Genomic DNA, 21,366 nt, shown 5'->3' on the forward strand with positions numbered 1-21,366 from the left:
GGGACTCCGAATCCCCCCGTACCTAAACAGCAGATCCAAAACGACAGGTGGTAGCTGGGGTGGAGGAGGGGGAGCAGCAAGGTTTGCATACAGCGGCGCAGCAGAATCAGCAGCAGCGAGCAAGGAAGCAGGAGGAGGAGTGCAAACGATTCCAGTTTAAATAGCTGCGGTATGAAGATGGAGTGAGCGTGTGATTGGCTGAGTGAATCATGTGAACGAGAGCGTGATGCTGAGGCGGCCCAATAACGGCCGGCAGCGACTGCACTGAGGTTCCCGGACTGAACTTGCTCTGCGCATGTCTACGACAGGCACAAATGCTCATTTAGAAAAGTCCTCTAACCCATTTCGACCTGAGGACGATTTTACAAAATGTCTTCTAAATCATGATTCAGTTTTCTGAAAAACCCATGTTTCTATGTCAAACATTTTCATGTCAAGGACCCCCAAAAGGATATGTAATTGGCAGCCAACCCACATCTGAAAATATGTTGTTCCAGGGACCCCCCCAAAAGCAAAGATTTGAGTTTAAAGCGTTCACTCTGAAAGAATAGAATATATATATTCAAAGATTTGGCCACATTTCCAAGATTTTTCAAGAATAGCAATTCTACAAGCTTGTCGATCTGCTGGATTTCTTTCAATAGCTAAAGTATAACATAATGCTTAACACACCAAAAGGGTGGTTCCTGTCCTGAATGGGTTTCAAAGGAAGGCGAGTGATTTGATTCTTCTTATTTATTATTTACAGCTCCAGACTCAATGAACGAACGATGGTGGAAGGAAGTTGACACTGGTTGGTGGAGTTGGCGGCTTTACTTCCTGGACCGCCCGTCTGCTATGGAGCCAGAACAGTCTCAAAAGTCTCACAATCACAAATTTGTAACTCACAAGTTAAGATTTGTGTTTTGTATCCACAAGTTCAGATTTGTGTTTTGTATCTGTATTTCACATCTGCATGTGTTTTGTATCCGTGTTTCATATCTGTGTTTTGTATAAATGTGTGTTTCACATTTGTGTTTTGTATTTGTGTTTCAAATTCGCGTTTTCTACTTGTGTTTCACATCCAGTTTCAAAGGCACACTTAAACATATTTACAAACAAAAAACTAATCTACAAATAATGTTTTTCCCCCACAAAAATCCACAAACCCTTGTGCAAACTTCTTCTCTGTGCTGTGCTTCTCTGTGCTGTGGTGAAGCAAAACGTTCCAGCATGTGTGCCCACAGTAAACTGAATTATAAAAAGTGTGAATGGAGTTTCTAGGTGAAAGTGACTTTTTGACGTGCCATAGAGCTGCCATTGAGCCCCATTATAAAATTCTCAAATTTGAAAGCAGCTATATTGCTAAAACTATGAAACATTTCAAAGATTCATTTTCAGGCAAACATGTCCACCGTAAGATTAACCTAAATAGGTTTGAATGGGGTTTCTAGGTGTAAGTATAGGACTAGTAGCATGCCAACGTTTGTGCTATTGCCATTGAGAATGTATTGGGCGTTTAAGTTAAATAACTAAAAAACTACAAAACATTTCAAAGCAAAAAGTTCCAGCATATGTGCCCACAGTAAGCTGAATTATAAAAAGTGTGAATGGAGTTTCTAGGTTTAAGTATGTAGGACTAGTAGCATGCCAAAATTGTTCTATTGCCTTTGAGAATGCATTGGGCGTTTAAGTTTAATAACTCAGAAACTACAAAACATTTCAAAGCAAAACGTTCCAGCATGTGTGCCCATAGTAAGCTGAATTATAACAAGTGTGAATGGAGTTTCTAGGTGAAAATGAGTTTTTGATGTGCCATAGAGCTGCCATTGAGCCCCATTATAAAATTCTCAAATTTGAAAGCACTATATTTCAAAAACTATGAAACATTTCAAAGTCCTTTTCAGGCAAACATGTCCAACGTAAGATGAACCTAAATAGGGTTGAATGGGGTTTCTAGGTGTAAGTATGTAGGACTAGTAGCACGCCAAAGTTTGTGCTATTGCCATTGAGAATGCATTGGGTGTTTAAGTTTAATAACTCAGAAACTACAAAACATTTCAAAGTAAAAAGTTCCAGCATGTGTGCCCACAGTAAGCTGAATTATAAAAAGTGTGTATGGAGTTTCTAGGTGAAAATGAGTTTTTGATGTGCCATAGAGCTGCCATTGAGCCCCATTATAAAATTCTCAAATTTGAAAGCAGTATATTTCTAAAACTATGAAACATTTCAAAGTCCTTTTCAGGCAAACATGTCCAACGTAAGATGAACCTAAATAGGGTTGAATGGGGTTTCTAGGTGTAAGTATGTAGGACTAGTAGCACGCCAAAGTTTGTGCTATTGCCATTGAGAATGCATTGGGCGTTTAAGTTTAATAACTCAGAAACTACAAAACATTTAAAAGTAAAAAGTTCCAGCATGTGTGCCCACAGTAAGCTGAATTATAAAAAGTGTGAATGGAGTTCCTAGGTGAAAGTGACTTTTTGACGTGCCATAGAGCTGCCATTGAGCCCCATTATAAAATTCTCAAATTTGAAAGCACTATATTTCTAAAACTATGAAACATTTCAAAGATTCCTTTTCAGGCAAACATGTCCAACGTAAGATGAACCTAAATAGGGTTGAATGGGGTTTCTAGGTGTAAGTATGTAGGACTAGTAGCATGCCAAAGTTTGTGCTATTGCCATTGAGAATGCATTGGGCGTTTAAGTTTAATAACTCAGAAACTTCAAAACATTTCAAAGCAAAAAGTTCCAGCATGTGTGCCCACAGTAAGCTGAATTATAAAAAAGTGTGAATGGAGTTTCTAGGTGAAAGTGACTTTTTGATGTGCCATAGAGCTGCCATTCAGCCCCATTATAAAATTCTCAAATTTGAAAACACTATATTTTAAAACTATGAAACATTTCAAAGATTCCTTTTCAGGCAAACATGTCCACCGTAAGATTAACGTAAATAGGTTTGAATGGGGTTTCTAGGTGTAAGTATGTAGGATTTAGTAGCATGCCAAAATTGTGCTATTGCCTTTGAGAATGCATTGGGCGTTTAAGTTTAATAACTCAGAAACTACAAAACATTTCAAAGCAAAAAGTTCCAGCATGTGTGCCCATAGTAAGCTGAATTATAAAAAGTGTGAATGGAGTTTCTAGGTGAAAGTGACTTTTTGATGTGCCATAGAGCTGCCATTGAGCCCCATTATAAAATTCTCAAATTTGAAAGCACTATATTTCTAAAACTATGAAATATTTCAAAGACTCCTTTTCAGGCAAACATGTCCAACGTAAGATGAACCTAAATAGGGTTGAATGGGGTTTCTAGGTGTAAGTATGTAGGACTATACATCCCACAGTTTGTGCTATTGCCATTGAGAATGCATTGGGCGTTTAAGTTAAATAACTCAAAAACTACAAAACATTTCAAAGTAAAAAGTTCCAGCATGTGTGCACACAGTAAGCTGAATTATAAAAAGTGTGAATTGAGTTCATAAGTGAAAGTCACTTTTTGACGTGCCATAGAGCTGCCATTGAGCCCCATTATAAAATTCTCAAATTTGAAAGCACTATATTTCTAAAACTATGAAACATTTCAAAGATTCCTTTTCAGGCAAACATGTCCACCGTAAGATTAACCTAAATAGGTTTGAATGGGGTTTCTAGGTGCAAGTATGTAGGATTTAGTAGCATGCCAAAATTTGTGCTATTGACATTGAGAATGCATTGGGCGATTAAGTTTAATAACTCAGAAACTACAAAACATTTCAAAGCAAAAAGTTCCAGCATGTGTGCCCATAGTAAGCTGAATTATAAAAAGTGTGAATGGAGTTTCTAGGTGAAAGTGACTTTTTGATGTGCCATAGAGCTGCCATTGAGCCCCATTATAAAATTCTCAAATCTGAAAGCACTATATTTCTAAAACTATGAAACATTTCAAAGACTCCTTTTCAGGCAAACATGTCCAACGTAAGTTGAACCTAAATAGGGTTGAATGGGGTTTCTAGGTGTAAGTATGTAGGACTATACATCCCACAGTTTGTGCTATTGCCATTGAGAATGCATTGGGCGTTTAAGTTAAATAACTCAAAAACTACAAAACATTTCAAAGTAAAAAGTTCCAGCATGTGTGCACACAGTAAGCTGAATTATAAAAAGTGTGAATTGAGTTCATAAGTGAAAGTGACTTTTTGATGTGCCATAGAGCTGCCATTGAGCCCCATTATAACATTTTCAAATTTGAAAGCACTATATTTCTAAAACTATGAAACATTTCAAAGATTCCTTTTCAGGCAAACATGTCCACCGTAAGATTAACCTAAATAGGTTTGAATGGGGTTTATAGGTGTAAGTATGTAGGATTTAGTAGCATGCCAAAATTGTGCTATTGCCTTTGAGAATGCATTGGGCGTTTAAGTTTAATAACTCAGAAACTACAAAACATTTCAAAGCAAAAAGTTCCAGCATGTGTGCCCATAGTAAGCTGAATTATAAAAAGTGTGAATGGACTTTCTAGGTGAAAGTGACTTTTTGATGTGCCATAGAGCTTCCATTGAGCCCCATTATAAAATTCTCAAATTTGAAAGCACTATATTTCTAAAACGATGAAACATTTCAAAGATTCCTTTTCAGGCAAACATGTCCACCGTAAGATTAACGTAAATAGGTTTGAATGGGGTTTCTAGGTGTAAGTATGTAGGATTTAGTAGCATGCCAAAATTGTGCTATTGCCTTTGAGAATGCATTGGGCGTTTAAGTTTAATAACTCAGAAACTACAAAACATTTCAAAGCTAAAAGTTCCAGCATGTGTGCCCATAGTAAGCTGAATTATAAAAAGTGTGAATGGAGTTTCTAGGTGAAAGTGACTTTTTGATGTGCCATAGAGCTGCCATTGAGCCCCATTATAAAATTCTCAAATTTGAAAGCACTATATTTCTAAAACTATGAAACATTTCAAAGATTCATTTTCAGGCAAACATGTCCACCGTAAGATTAACCTAAATAGGTTTGAATGGGGTTTCTAGGTGTAAGTATAGGACTAGTAGCATGCCAACGTTTGTGCTATTGCCATTGAGAATGTATTGGGCGTTTAAGTTAAATAACTAAAAAACTACAAAACATTTCAAAGCAAAAAGTTCCAGCATATGTGCCCACAGTAAGCTGAATTATAAAAAGTGTGAATGGAGTTTCTAGGTTTAAGTATGTAGGACTAGTAGCATGCCAAAATTGTTCTATTGCCTTTGAGAATGCATTGGGCGTTTAAGTTTAATAACTCAGAAACTACAAAACATTTCAAAGCAAAACGTTCCAGCATGTGTGCCCATAGTAAGCTGAATTATAACAAGTGTGAATGGAGTTTCTAGGTGAAAATGAGTTTTTGATGTGCCATAGAGCTGCCATTGAGCCCCATTATAAAATTCTCAAATTTGAAAGCACTATATTTCAAAAACTATGAAACATTTCAAAGTCCTTTTCAGGCAAACATGTCCAACGTAAGATGAACCTAAATAGGGTTGAATGGGGTTTCTAGGTGTAAGTATGTAGGACTAGTAGAACGCCAAAGTTTGTGCTATTGCCATTGAGAATGCATTGGGAGTTTAAGTTTAATAACTCAAGAAACTACAAAACATTTAAAAGTAAAAAGTTCCAGCATGTGTGCCCACAGTAAGCTGAATTATAAAAAGTGTGAATGGAGTTTCTAGGTGAAAATGAGTTTTTGATGTGCCATAGAGCTGCCATTGAGCCCCATTATAAAATTCTCAAATTTGAAAGCACTATATTTCTAAAACTATGAAACATTTCAAAGTCCTTTTCAGGCAAACATGTCCAACGTAAGATGAACCTAAATAGGGTTGAATGGGGTTTCTAGGTGTAAGTATGTAGGACTAGTAGAACGCCAAAGTTTGTGCTATTGCCATTGAGAATGCATTGGGAGTTTAAGTTTAATAACTCAGAAACTACAAAACATTTAAAAGTAAAAAGTTCCAGCATGTGTGCCCACAGTAAGCTGAATTATAAAAAGTGTGAATGGAGTTCCTAGGTGAAAGTGACTTTTTGACGTGCCATAGAGCTGCCATTGAGCCCCATTATAAAATTCTCAAATTTGAAAGCACTATATTTCTAAAACTATGAAACATTTCAAAGATTCCTTTTCAGGCAAACATGTCCAACGTAAGCTGAACCTAAATAGGGTTGAATGGGGTTTCTAGGTGTAAGTATGTAGGACTAGTAGCATGCCAAAGTTTGTGCTATTGCCATTGAGAATGCATTGGGCGTTTAAGTTTAATAACTCAGAAACTTCAAAACATTTCAAAGCAAAAAGTTCCAGCATGTGTGCCCACAGTAAGCTGAATTATAAAAAAGTGTGAATGGAGTTTCTAGGTGAAAGTGACTTTTTGATGTGCCATAGAGCTGCCATTCAGCCCCATTATAAAATTCTCAAATTTGAAAACACTATATTTTAAAACTATGAAACATTTCAAAGATTCCTTTTCAGGCAAACATGTCCACCGTAAGATTAACGTAAATAGGTTTGAATGGGGTTTCTAGGTGTAAGTATGTAGGATTTAGTAGCATGCCAAAATTGTGCTATTGCCTTTGAGAATGCATTGGGCGTTTAAGTTTAATAACTCAGAAACTACAAAACATTTCAAAGCAAAAAGTTCCAGCATGTGTGCCCATAGTAAGCTGAATTATAAAAAGTGTGAATGGAGTTTCTAGGTGAAAGTGACTTTTTGATGTGCCATAGAGCTGCCATTGAGCCCCATTATAAAATTCTCAAATTTGAAAGCACTATATTTCTAAAACTATGAAATATTTCAAAGACTCCTTTTCAGGCAAACATGTCCAACGTAAGATGAACCTAAATAGGGTTGAATGGGGTTTCTAGGTGTAAGTATGTAGGACTATACATCCCACAGTTTGTGCTATTGCCATTGAGAATGCATTGGGCGTTTAAGTTAAATAACTCAAAAACTACAAAACATTTCAAAGTAAAAAGTTCCAGCATGTGTGCACACAGTAAGCTGAATTATAAAAAGTGTGAATTGAGTTCATAAGTGAAAGTCACTTTTTGACGTGCCATAGAGCTGCCATTGAGCCCCATTATAAAATTCTCAAATTTGAAAGCACTATATTTCTAAAACTATGAAACATTTCAAAGATTCCTTTTCAGGCAAACATGTCCACCGTAAGATTAACCTAAATAGGTTTGAATGGGGTTTCTAGGTGCAAGTATGTAGGATTTAGTAGCATGCCAAAATTTGTGCTATTGAAATTGAGAATGCATTGGGCGATTAAGTTTAATAACTCAGAAACTACAAAACATTTCAAAGCAAAAAGTTCCAGCATGTGTGCCCATAGTAAGCTGAATTATAAAAAGTGTGAATGGAGTTTCTAGGTGAAAGTGACTTTTTGATGTGCCATAGAGCTGCCATTGAGCCCCATTATAAAATTCTCAAATCTGAAAGCACTATATTTCTAAAACTATGAAACATTTCAAAGACTCCTTTTCAGGCAAACATGTCCAACGTAAGTTGAACCTAAATAGGGTTGAATGGGGTTTCTAGGTGTAAGTATGTAGGACTATACATCCCACAGTTTGTGCTATTGCCATTGAGAATGCATTGGGCGTTTAAGTTAAATAACTCAAAAACTACAAAACATTTCAAAGTAAAAAGTTCCAGCATGTGTGCACACAGTAAGCTGAATTATAAAAAGTGTGAATTGAGTTCATAAGTGAAAGTGACTTTTTGATGTGCCATAGAGCTGCCATTGAGCCCCATTATAACATTTTCAAATTTGAAAGCACTATATTTCTAAAACTATGAAACATTTCAAAGATTCCTTTTCAGGCAAACATGTCCACCGTAAGATTAACCTAAATAGGTTTGAATGGGGTTTATAGGTGTAAGTATGTAGGATTTAGTAGCATGCCAAAATTGTGCTATTGCCTTTGAGAATGCATTGGGCGTTTAAGTTTAATAACTCAGAAACTACAAAACATTTCAAAGCAAAAAGTTCCAGCATGTGTGCCCATAGTAAGCTGAATTATAAAAAGTGTGAATGGACTTTCTAGGTGAAAGTGACTTTTTGATGTGCCATAGAGCTTCCATTGAGCCCCATTATAAAATTCTCAAATTTGAAAGCACTATATTTCTAAAACGATGAAACATTTCAAAGATTCCTTTTCAGGCAAACATGTCCACCGTACGATTAACGTAAATAGGTTTGAATGGGGTTTCTAGGTGTAAGTATGTAGGATTTAGTAGCATGCCAAAATTGTGCTATTGCCTTTGAGAATGCATTGGGCGTTTAAGTTTAATAACTCAGAAACTACAAAACATTTCAAAGCAAAAAGTTCCAGCATGTGTGCCCATAGTAAGCTGAATTATAAAAAGTGTGAATGGAGTTTCTAGGTGAAAGTGACTTTTTGATGTGCCATAGAGCTGCCATTGAGCCCCATTATAAAATTCTCAAATTTGAAAGCACTATATTTCTAAAACTATGAAACATTTCAAAGACTCCTTTTCAGGCAAACATGTCCAACGTAAGTTGAACCTAAATAGGGTTGAATGGGGTTTCTAGGTGTAAGTATGTAGGACTATACATCCCACAGTTTGTGCTATTGCCATTGAGAATGCATTGGGCGTTTAAGTTAAATAACTCAAAAACTACAAAACATTTCAAAGTAAAAAGTTCCAGCATGTGTGCACACAGTAAGCTGAATTATAAAAAGTGTGACTTGAGTTCATAAGTGAAAGTCACTTTTTGACGTGCCATAGAGCTGCCATTGAGCCCCATTATAAAATTCTCAAATTTGAAAGCACTATATTTCTAAAACTATGAAACATTTCAAAGATTCCTTTTCAGGCAAACATGTCCACCGTAAGATTAACCTAAATAGGTTTGAATGGGGTTTCTAGGTGCAAGTATGTAGGATTTAGTAGCATGCCAAAATTTGTGCTATTGACATTGAGAATGCATTGGGCGATTAAGTTTAATAACTCAGAAACTACAAAACATTTCAAAGCAAAAAGTTCCAGCATGTGTGCCCATAGTAAGCTGAATTATAAAAAGTGTGAATGGAGTTTCTAGGTGAAAGTGACTTTTTGATGTGCCATAGAGCTGCCATTGAGCCCCATTATAAAATTCTCAAATTTGAAAGCACTATATTTCTAAAACTATGAAACATTTCAAAGATTCCTTTTCAGGCAAACATGTCCACCATAAGATTAACGTAAATAGGTTTGAATGGGGTTTCTAGGTGTAAGTATGTAGGATTTAGTAGCATGCCAAAATTGTGCTATTGCCTTTGAGAATGCATTGGGCGTTTAAGTTTAATAACTCAGAAACTACAAAACATTTCAAAGCAAAAAGTTCCAGCATGTGTGCCCATAGTAAGCTGAATTATAAAAAGTGTGAATGGAGTTTCTAGGTGAAAGTGACTTTTTGATGTGCCATAGAGCTGCCATTGAGCTCCATTATAAAATTCTCAAATCTGAAAGCACTATATTTCTAAAACTATGAAACATTTCAAAGACTCCTTTTCAGGCAAACATGTCCAACGTAAGTTGAACCTAAATAGGGTTGAATGGGGTTTCTAGGTGTAAGTATGTAGGACTATACATCCCACAGTTTGTGCTATTGCCATTGAGAATGCATTGGGCGTTTAAGTTAAATAACTCAAAAACTACAAAACATTTCAAAGTAAAAAGTTCCAGCATGTGTGCACACAGTAAGCTGAATTATAAAAAGTGTGAATTGAGTTCATAAGTGAAAGTGACTTTTTGATGTGCCATAGAGCTGCCATTGAGCCCCATTATAACATTTTCAAATTTGAAAGCACTATATTTCTAAAACTATGAAACATTTCAAAGATTCCTTTTCAGGCAAACATGTCCACCGTAAGATTAACCTAAATAGGTTTGAATGGGGTTTATAGGTGTAAGTATGTAGGATTTAGTAGCATGCCAAAATTGTGCTATTGCCTTTGAGAATGCATTGGGCGTTTAAGTTTAATAACTCAGAAACTACAAAACATTTCAAAGCAAAAAGTTCCAGCATGTGTGCCCATAGTAAGCTGAATTATAAAAAGTGTGAATGGAGTTTCTAGGTGAAAGTGACTTTTTGATGTGCCATAGAGCTTCCATTGAGCCCCATTATAAAATTCTCAAATTTGAAAGCACTATATTTCTAAAACGATGAAACATTTCAAAGATTCCTTTTCAGGCAAACATGTCCACCATAAGATGAACGTACATAGGTTTGAATGGGGTTTCTAGGTGTAAGTATGTAGGATTTAGTAGCATGCCAAAGTTTGTGCTATTGCCATTGAGAATGCATTGGGCGTTTAAGTTTAATAACTCAGAAACTACAAAACATTTCAAAGCAAAAAGTTCCAGGGTGTGTGCCCATAGTAAGCTGAATTATAAAAAGTGTGAATGGAGTTCATAAGTGAAAGTGACTTTTGACGTACCATAGAGCTGCCATTGAGCCCCATTATAAAATTTTCAAATTTGAAAGCACTATATTTCTAAAACTATGAAACATTTCAAAGATTCCTTTTCAGGCAAACATGTCCACCGTAAGATGAACCTAAATAGGTTTGAATGGGGTTTCTAGGTGTAAGTATGTAGGACTAGTAGCATGCCAATGTTTGTGCTATTGCCATTGAGAATGCATTGGGCGTTTAAGTTTAATAACTCAGAAACTACAAAACATTTCAAAGCAAAAAGTTCCAGGGTGTGTGCCCATAGTAAGCTGAATTATAAAAAGTTTGAATGGAGTTTCTAGGTGAAAGTGACTTTTTAATGTGCCATAGAGCTAGCATTGAGCCCCATTATAACATTCTCAAATTTGAAAGCACTATATTTCTAAAACTATGAAACATTTCAAAGATTCCTTTTCAGGCAAACATGTCCACCGTAAGATGAACCTAAATAGGGTTGAATGGGGTTTCTAGGTGTAAGTATGTAGGACTAGTAGCATGCCAAAGTTTGTGCTATTGCCATTGAGAATGCATTGGGCGTTTAAGTTAAATAACTCAAAAACTACAAAACATTTCGAAGTAAAAAGTTCCAGCATGTGTGCCCACAGTAAGCTGAATTATAAAAACTGTGAATTGAGTTCATAAGTGAAAGTGACTTTTGACGTACCATAGAGCTGCCATTGAGCCCCATTATAAAATTCTCAAATTTGAAAGCACTATATTTCTAAAACTATGAAACATTTCAAAGATTCCTTTTCAGGCAAACATGTCCACCGTAAGATGAACCTAAATAGGTTTGAATGGGGTTTCTAGGTGTAAGTATGTAGGACTAGTAGCATGCCAACGTTTGTGCTATTGCCATTGAGAATGCATTGGGCGTTTAAGTTTAATAACTCAGAAACTACAAAACATTTCAAAGCAAAAAGTTCCAGGGTGTGTGCCCATAGTAAGCTGAATTATAAAAAGTGTGAATGGAGTTTCTAGGTGAAAGTGACTTTTTAATGTGCCATAGAGCTAGCATTGAGCCCAATTATAACATTCTCAAATTTGAAAGCACTATATTTCTAAAACTATGAAACATTTCAAAGATTCCTTTTCAGGCAAACATGTCCACCGTAAGATGAACCTAAATAGGGTTGAATGGGGTTTCTAGGTGTAAGTATGTAGGACTAGTAGCATGCCAAAGTTTGTGCTATTGCCATTGAGAATGCATTGGGCGTTTAAGTTTAATAACTCAGAAACTACAAAACATTTCAAAGCAAAACGTTCCAGGATGTGTGCCCATAGTAAGCTGAATTATAAAAAGTGTGAATGGAGTTTCTAGGTGAAAGTGACTTTTTAATGTGCCATAGAGCTAGCATTGAGCCCCATTATAACATTCTCAAATTTGAAAGCACTATATTTCTAAAACTATGAAACATTTCAAAGATTCCTTTTCAGGCAAACATGTCCACCGTAAGATGAACCTAAATAGGGTTGAATGGGGTTTCTAGGTGTAAGTATGTAGGACTAGTAGCATGCCAAAGTTTGTGCTATTGCCATTGAGAATGCATTGGGCGTTTAAGTTTAATAACTCAGAAACTACAAAACATTTCAAAGCAAAACGTTCCAGGATGTGTGCCCATAGTAAGCTGAATTATAAAAAGTGTGAATGGAGTTTCTAGGTGAAAGTGACTTTTTAATGTGCCATAGAGCTAGCATTGAGCCCCATTATAACATTCTCAAATTTGAAAGCACTATATTTCTAAAACTATGAAACATTTCAAAGATTCCTTTTCAGGCAAACATGTCCACCGTAAGATGAACCTAAATAGGGTTGAATGGGGTTTCTAGGTGTAAGTATGTAGGACTAGTAGCATGCCAAAGTTTGTGCTATTGCCATTATGAATGCATTGGGCGTTTAAGTTAAATAACTCAAAAACTACAAAACATTTCAAAGTAAAACGTTCCAGCATGTGTGCCCACAGTAAGCTGAATTATACAAACTGTGAATTGAGTTCATAAGTGAAAGTGACTTTTGACGTACCATAGAGCTGCCATTGAGCCCCATTATAACATTCTCAAATTTGAAAGCACTATATTTCTAAAACTATGAAACATTTCAAAGATTCCTTTTCAGGCAAACATTTCCACCGTAAGATGAACCTAAATAGGGTTGAATGGGGTTTCTAGGTGTAAGTATGTAGGACTAGTAGCATGCCAAAGTTTGTGCTATTGCCATTGAGAATGCATTGGGCGTTTAAGTTTAATAACTCAGAAACTACAAAACATTTCAAAGCAAAACGTTCCAGGATGTGTGCCCATAGTAAGCTGAATTATAAAAAGTGTGAATGGAGTTTCTAGGTGAAAGTGACTTTTTAATGTGCCATAGAGCTAGCATTGAGCCCCATTATAACATTCTCAAATTTGAAAGCACTATATTTCTAAAACTATGAAACATTTCAAAGATTCCTTTTCAGGCAAACATGTCCACCGTAAGATGAACCTAAATAGGGTTGAATGGGGTTTCTAGGTGTAAGTATGTAGGACTAGTAGCATGCCAAAGTTTGTGCTATTGCCATTGAGAATGCATTGGGCGTTTAAGTTTAATAACTCAGAAACTACAAAACATTTCAAAGCAAAACGTTCCAGGATGTGTGCCCATAGTAAGCTGAATTATAAAAAGTGTGAATGGAGTTTCTAGGTGAAAGTGACTTTTTAATGTGCCATAGAGCTAGCATTGAGCCCCATTATAACATTCTCAAATTTGAAAGCACTATATTTCTAAAACTATGAAACATTTCAAAGATTCCTTTTCAGGCAAACATGTCCACCGTAAGATGAACCTAAATAGGGTTGAATGGGGTTTCTAGGTGTAAGTATGTAGGACTAGTAGCATGCCAAAGTTTGTGCTATTGCCATTGAGAATGCATTGGGCGTTTAAGTTAAATAACTCAAAAACTACAAAACATTTCAAAGTAAAACGTTCCAGCATGTGTGCCCACAGTAAGCTGAATTATACAAACTGTGAATTGAGTTCATAAGTGAAAGTGACTTTTGACGTACCATAGAGCTGCCATTGAGCCCCATTATAAAATTCTCAAATTTGAAAGCACTATATTTCTAAAACTATGAAACATTTCAAAGATTCCTTTTCAGACAAACATGTCCACCGTAAGATGAACCTAAATAGGTTTGAATGGGGTTTCTAGGTGTAAGTATGTAGGACTAGTAGCATGCCAAAGTTTGTGCTATTGCCATTAAGAATGCATTGGGCGTTTAAGTTTAATAACTCAGAAACTACAAAACATTTCAAAGCAAAAAGTTCCAGGATGTGTGCCCATAGTAAGCTGAATTATAAAAAGTGTGAATGGAGTTTCTAGGTGAAAGTGACTTTTTAATGTGCCATAGAGCTAGCATTGAGCCCCATTATAACATTCTCAAATTTGAAAGCACTATATTTCTAAAACTATGAAACATTTCAAAGATTCCTTTTCAGGCAAACATGTCCACCGTAAGATGAACCTAAATAGGGTTGAATGGGGGTTCTAGGTGTAAGTATGTAGGACTAGTAGCATGCCAAAGTTTGTGCTATTGCCATTGAGAATGCATTGGGCGTTTAAGTTAAATAACTCAAAAACTACAAAGCATTTCAAAGTAAAAAGTTCCAGCATGTGTGCCCACAGTAAGCTGAATTATAAAAACTGTGAATTGAGTTCATAAGTGAAAGTGACTTTTGACGTACCATAGAGCTGCCATTGAGCCCCATTATAAAATTCTCAAATTTGAAAGCACTATATTTCTAAAACTATGAAACATTTCAAAGATTCCTTTTCAGGCAAACATGTCCACCGTAAGATGAACCTAAATAGGTTTGAATGGGGTTTCTAGGTGTAAGTATGTAGGACTAGTAGCATGCCAAAGTTTGTGCTATTGCCATTGAGAATGCATTGGGCGTTTAAGTTTAATAACTCAGAAACTACAAAACATTTCAAAGCAAAAAGTTCCAGGATGTGTGCCCATAGTAAGCTGAATTATAAAAAGTGTGAATGGAGTTTCTAGGTGAAAGTGACTTTTTAATGTGCCATAGAGCTAGCATTGAGCCCCATTATAACATTCTCAAATTTGAAAGCACTATATTTCTAAAACTATGAAACATTTCAAAGATTCCTTTTCAGGCAAACATGTCCACCGTAAGATGAACCTAAATAGGCTTGAATGGGGTTTCTAGGTGTAAGTATGTAGGACTAGTAGCATGCCAAAGTTTGTGCTATTGCCATTGAGAATGCATTGGGCGTTTAAGTTAAATAACTCAAAAACTACAAAACATTTCAAAGTAAAACGTTCCAGCATGTGTGCCCACAGTAAGCTGAATTATACAAACTGTGAATTGAGTTCATAAGTGAAAGTGACTTTTGACGTACCATAGAGCTGCCATTGAGCCCCATTATAACATTCTCAAATTTGAAAGCACTATATTTCTAAAACTATGAAACATTTCAAAGATTCCTTTTCAGGCAAACATTTCCACCGTAAGATGAACCTAAATAGGGTTGAATGGGGTTTCTAGGTGTAAGTATGTAGGACTAGTAGCATGCCAAAGTTTGTGCTATTGCCATTGAGAATGCATTGGGCGTTTAAGTTTAATAACTCAGAAACTACAAAACATTTCAAAGCAAAAAGTTCCAGCATGTGTGCCCATAGTAAGCTGAATTATAAAAAGTGTGAATGGAGTTTCTAGGTGAAAGTTACTTTTTGATGTGCCAATATCTGCCATTGAGCCCCATTCTAAATGTCTCAAATTTGAAAGCACTATATTTCTAAAACTATGAAACATTTCAAAGATTCCTTTTCAGGCAAACATGTCCACCGTAAGATGAACCTAAATAGGGTTGAATGGGGTTTCTAGGTGTAAGTATGTAGGACTAGTAGCATGCCAAAGTTTGTGCTATTGCCATTGAGAATGCATTGGGCGTTTAAGTTTAATAACTCAGAAACTACAAAACATTTCAAAGCAAAACGTTCCAGGATGTGTGCCCATAGTAAGCTGAATTATAAAAAGTGTGAATGGAGTTTCTAGGTGAAAGTGACTTTTTAATGTGCCATAGAGCTAGCATTGAGCCCCATTATAACATTCTCAAATTTGAAAGCACTATATTTCTAAAACTATGAAACATTTCAAAGATTCCTTTTCAGGCAAACATGTCCACCGTAAGATGAACCTAAATAGGTTTGAATGGGGTTTCTAGGTGTAAGTATGTAGGACTAGTAGCATGCCAAAGTTTGTGCTATTGCCATTGAGAATGCATTGGGCGTTTAAGTTTAATAACTCAGAAACTACAAAACATTTCAAAGCAAAAAGTTCCAGGATGTGTGCCCATAGTAAGCTGAATTATAAAAAGTGTGAATGGAGTTTCTAGGTGAAAGTGACTTTTTAATGTGCCATAGAGCTAGCATTGAGCCCCATTATAACATTCTCAAATTTGAAAGCACTATATTTCTAAAACTATGAAACATTTCAAAGATTCCTTTTCAGGCAAACATGTCCACCGTAAGATGAACCTAAATAGGGTTGAATGGGGTTTCTAGGTGTAAGTATGTAGGACTAGTAGCATGCCAAAGTTTGTGCTATTGCCATTGAGAATGCATTGGGCGTTTAAGTTAAATAACTCAAAAACTACAAAACATTTCAAAGTAAAAAGTTCCAGCATGTGTGCCCACAGTAAGCTGAATTATAAAAACTGTGAATTGAGTTCATAAGTGAAAGTGACTTTTGACGTACCATAGAGCTGCCATTGAGCCCCATTATAAAATTCTCAAATTTGAAAGCACTATATTTCTAAAACTATGAAACATTTCAAAGATTCCTTTTCAGACAAACATGTCCACCGTAAGATGAACCTAAATAGGTTTGAATGGGGTTTCTAGGTGTAAGTATGTAGGACTAGTAGCATGCCAAAGTTTGTGCTATTGCCATTAAGAATGCATTGGGCGTTTAAGTTTAATAACTCAGAAACTACAAAACATTTCAAAGCAAAAAGTTCCAGGATGTGTGCCCATAGTAAGCTGAATTATAAAAAGTGTGAATGGAGTTTCTAGGTGAAAGTGACTTTTTAATGTGCCATAGAGCTAGCATTGAGCCCCATTATAACATTCTCAAATTTGAAAGCACTATATTTCTAAAACTATGAAACATTTCAAAGATTCCTTTTCAGGCAAACATGTCCACCGTAAGATGAACCTAAATAGGGTTGAATGGGGGTTCTAGGTGTAAGTATGTAGGACTAGTAGCATGCCAAAGTTTGTGCTATTGCCATTGAGAATGCATTGGGCGTTTAAGTTAAATAACTCAAAAACTACAAAGCATTTCAAAGTAAAAAGTTCCAGCATGTGTGCCCACAGTAAGCTGAATTATAAAAACTGTGAATTGAGTTCATAAGTGAAAGTGACTTTTGACGTACCATAGAGCTGCCATTGAGCCCCATTATAAAATTCTCAAATTTGAAAGCACTATATTTCTAAAACTATGAAACATTTCAAAGATTCCTTTTCAGGCAAACATGTCCACCGTAAGATGAACCTAAATAGGTTTGAATGGGGTTTCTAGGTGTAAGTATGTAGGACTAGTAGCATGCCAAAGTTTGTGCTATTGCCATTGAGAATGCATTGGGCGTTTAAGTTTAATAACTCAGAAACTACAAAACATTTCAAAGCAAAAAGTTCCAGGATGTGTGCCCATAGTAAGCTGAATTATAAAAAGTGTGAATGGAGTTTCTAGGTGAAAGTGACTTTTTAATGTGCCATAGAGCTAGCATTGAGCCCCATTATAACATTCTCAAATTTGAAAGCACTATATTTCTAAAACTATGAAACATTTCAAAGATTCCTTTTCAGGCAAACATGTCCACCGTAAGATGAACCTAAATAGGCTTGAATGGGGTTTCTAGGTGTAAGTATGTAGGACTAGTAGCATGCCAAAGTTTGTGCTATTGCCATTGAGAATGCATTGGGCGTTTAAGTTAAATAACTCAAAAACTACAAAACATTTCAAAGTAAAACGTTCCAGCATGTGTGCCCACAGTAAGCTGAATTATACAAACTGTGAATTGAGTTCATAAGTGAAAGTGACTTTTGACGTACCATAGAGCTGCCATTGAGCCCCATTATAACATTCTCAAATTTGAAAGCACTATATTTCTAAAACTATGAAACATTTCAAAGATTCCTTTTCAGGCAAACATTTCCACCGTAAGATGAACCTAAATAGGGTTGAATGGGGTTTCTAGGTGTAAGTATGTAGGACTAGTAGCATGCCAAAGTTTGTGCTATTGCCATTGAGAATGCATTGGGCGTTTAAGTTTAATAACTCAGAAACTACAAAACATTTCAAAGCAAAAAGTTCCAGCATGTGTGCCCATAGTAAGCTGAATTATAAAAAGTGTGAATGGAGTTTCTAGGTGAAAGTTACTTTTTGATGTGCCAATATCTGCCATTGAGCCCCATTCTAAATGTCTCAAATTTGAAAGCACTATATTTCTAAAACTATGAAACATTTCAAAGATTCCTTTTCAGGCAAACATGTCCACCGTAAGATGAACCTAAATAGGGTTGAATGGGGTTTCTAGGTGTAAGTATGTAGGACTAGTAGCATGCCAAAGTTTGTGCTATTGCCATTGAGAATGCATTGGGCGTTTAAGTTTAATAACTCAGAAACTACAAAACATTTCAAAGCAAAACGTTCCAGGATGTGTGCCCATAGTAAGCTGAATTATAAAAAGTGTGAATGGAGTTTCTAGGTGAAAGTGACTTTTTAATGTGCCATAGAGCTAGCATTGAGCCCCATTATAACATTCTCAAATTTGAAAGCACTATATTTCTAAAACTATGAAACATTTCAAAGATTCCTTTTCAGGCAAACATGTCCACCGTAAGATGAACCTAAATAGGTTTGAATGGGGTTTCTAGGTGTAAGTATGTAGGACTAGTAGCATGCCAAAGTTTGTGCTATTGCCATTGAGAATGCATTGGGCGTTTAAGTTTAATAACTCAGAAACTACAAAACATTTCAAAGCAAAAAGTTCCAGGATGTGTGCCCATAGTAAGCTGAATTATAAAAAGTGTGAATGGAGTTTCTAGGTGAAAGTGACTTTTTAATGTGCCATAGAGCTAGCATTGAGCCCCATTATAACATTCTCAAATTTGAAAGCACTATATTTCTAAAACTATGAAACATTTCAAAGATTCCTTTTCAGGCAAACATGTCCACCGTAAGATGAACCTAAATAGGGTTGAATGGGGTTTCTAGGTGTAAGTATGTAGGACTAGTAGCATGCCAAAGTTTGTGCTATTGCCATTGAGAATGCATTGGGCGTTTAAGTTAAATAACTCAAAAACTACAAAACATTTCAAAGTAAAAAGTTCCAGCATGTGTGCCCACAGTAAGCTGAATTATAAAAACTGTGAATTGAGTTCATAAGTGAAAGTGACTTTTGACGTACCATAGAGCTGCCATTGAGCCCCATTATAAAATTCTCAAATTTGAAAGCACTATATTTCTAAAACTATGAAACATTTCAAAGATTCCTTTTCAGGCAAACATGTCCACCGTAAGATGAACCTAAATAGGTTTGAATGGGGTTTCTAGGTGTAAGTATGTAGGACTAGTAGCATGCCAAAGTTTGTGCTATTGCCATTGAGAATGCATTGGGCGTTTAAGTTTAATAACTGTGAAACTACAAAACATTTCAAAGCAAAAAGTTCCAGGATGTGTGCCCATAGTAAGCTGAATTATAAAAAGTGTGAATGGAGTTTCTAGGTGAAAGTGACTTTTTAATGTGCCATAGAGCTAGCATTGAGCCCCATTATAACATTCTCAAATTTGAAAGCACTATATTTCTAAAACTATGAAACATTTCAAAGATTCCTTTTCAGGCAAACATGTCCACCGTAAGATGAACCTAAATAGGGTTGAATGGGGTTTCTAGGTGTAAGTATGTAGGACTAGTAGCATGCCAAAGTTTGTGCTATTGCCATTGAGAATGCATTGGGCGTTTAAGTTAAATAACTCAAAAACTACAAAACATTTCAAAGTAAAAAGTTCCAGCATGTGTGCCCACAGTAAGCTGAATTATAAAAACTGTGAATTGAGTTCATAAGTGAAAGTGACTTTTGACGTACCATAGAGCTGCAATTGAGCCCCATTATAAAATTCTCAAATTTGAAAGCACTATATTTCTAAAACTATGAAACATTTCAAAGATTCCTTTTCAGGCAAACATGTCCACCGTAAGATGAACCTAAATAGGGTTGAATGGGGTTTCTAGGTGTAAGTATGTAGGACTAGTAGCATGCCAAAGTTTGTGCTATTGCCATTGAGAATGCATTGGGCGTTTAAGTATAATAACTCAAAAACTACAAAACATTTCAAAGCAAAAAGTTCCAGGATGTGTGCCCATAGTAAGCTGAATTATAAAAAGTGTGAATGGAGTTTCTAGGTGAAAGTGACTTTTTAATGTGCCATAGAGCTAGCATTGAGCCCCATTATAACATTCTCAAATTTGAAAGCACTATATTTCTAAAACTATGAAACATTTCAAAGACTCCTTTTCAGGCAAACATGTCCAACGTAAGATGAACCTAATTAGGGTTGAATGGGGTTTCTAGGTGTAAGTATGTAGGACTAGTAGCATGCCAAAGTTTGTGCTATTGCCATTGAGAATGCATTGGGCGTTTAAGTTTAATAACTCAGAAACTACAAAACATTTCAAAGCAAAAAGTTCCAGCATGTGTGCCCATAGTAAGCTGAATTATAAAAAGTGTGAATGGAGTTTCTAGGTGAAAGTTACTTTTTGATGTGCCAATATCTGCCATTGAGCCCCATTCTAAATGTCTCAAATTTGAAAGCACTATATTTCTAAAACTATGAAACATTTCAAAGATTCCTTTTCAGGCAAACATGTCCACCGTAAGATGAACCTAAATAGGTTTGAATGGGGTTTCTAGGTGTAAGTATGTAGGAGTAGTAGCATGCTAAAGTTTGTGCTATTGCCATTGAGAATGCATTGGGCGTTTAAGTTAAATAACTCAAAAACTACAAAACATTTCAAAGTAAAAAGTTCCAGCATGTGTGCCCACAGTAAGCTGAATTATAAAAACTGTGAATTGAGTTCATAAGTGAAAGTGACTTTTGACGTACCATAGAGCTGCCATTGAGCCCCATTATAAAATTCTCAAATTTGAAAGCACTATATTTCTAAAACTATGAAACATTTCAAAGATTCCTTTTCAGGCAAACATGTCCACCGTAAGATGAACCTAAATAGGTTTGAATGGGGTTTCTAGGTGTAAGTATGTAGGACTAGTAGCATGCCAAAGTTTGTGCTATTGCCATTGAGAATGCATTGGGCGTTTAAGTTTAATAACTCAGAAACTACAAAACATTTCAAAGCAAAAAGTTCCAGGATGTGTGCCCATAGTAAGCTGAATTATAAAAAGTGTGAATGGAGTTTCTAGGTGAAAGTGACTTTTTAATGTGCCATAGAGCTAGCATTGAGCCCCATTATAACATTCTCAAATTTGAAAGCACTATATTTCTAAAACTATGAAACATTTCAAAGACTCCTTTTCAGGCAAACATGTCCAACGTAAGATGAACCTAAATAGGGTTGAATGGGGTTTCTAGGTGTAAGTATGTAGGACTAGTAGCATGCCAAAGTTTGTGCTATTGCCATTGAGAATGCATTGGGCGTTTAAGTTTAATAACTCAGAAACTACAAAACATTTCAAAGCAAAAAGTTCCAGCATGTGTGCCCATAGTAAGCTGAATTATAAAAAGTGTGAATGGAGTTTCTAGGTGAAAGTTACTTTTTGATGTGCCAATATCTGCCATTGAGCCCCATTATAAATGTTTCAAATTTGAAAGCACTATA

This window comes from Electrona antarctica, assembly GCF_951216825.1.
Source record: "Electrona antarctica genome assembly, chromosome: 18".
Classification (NCBI taxonomy): Eukaryota; Metazoa; Chordata; class Actinopteri; order Myctophiformes; family Myctophidae; genus Electrona; species Electrona antarctica.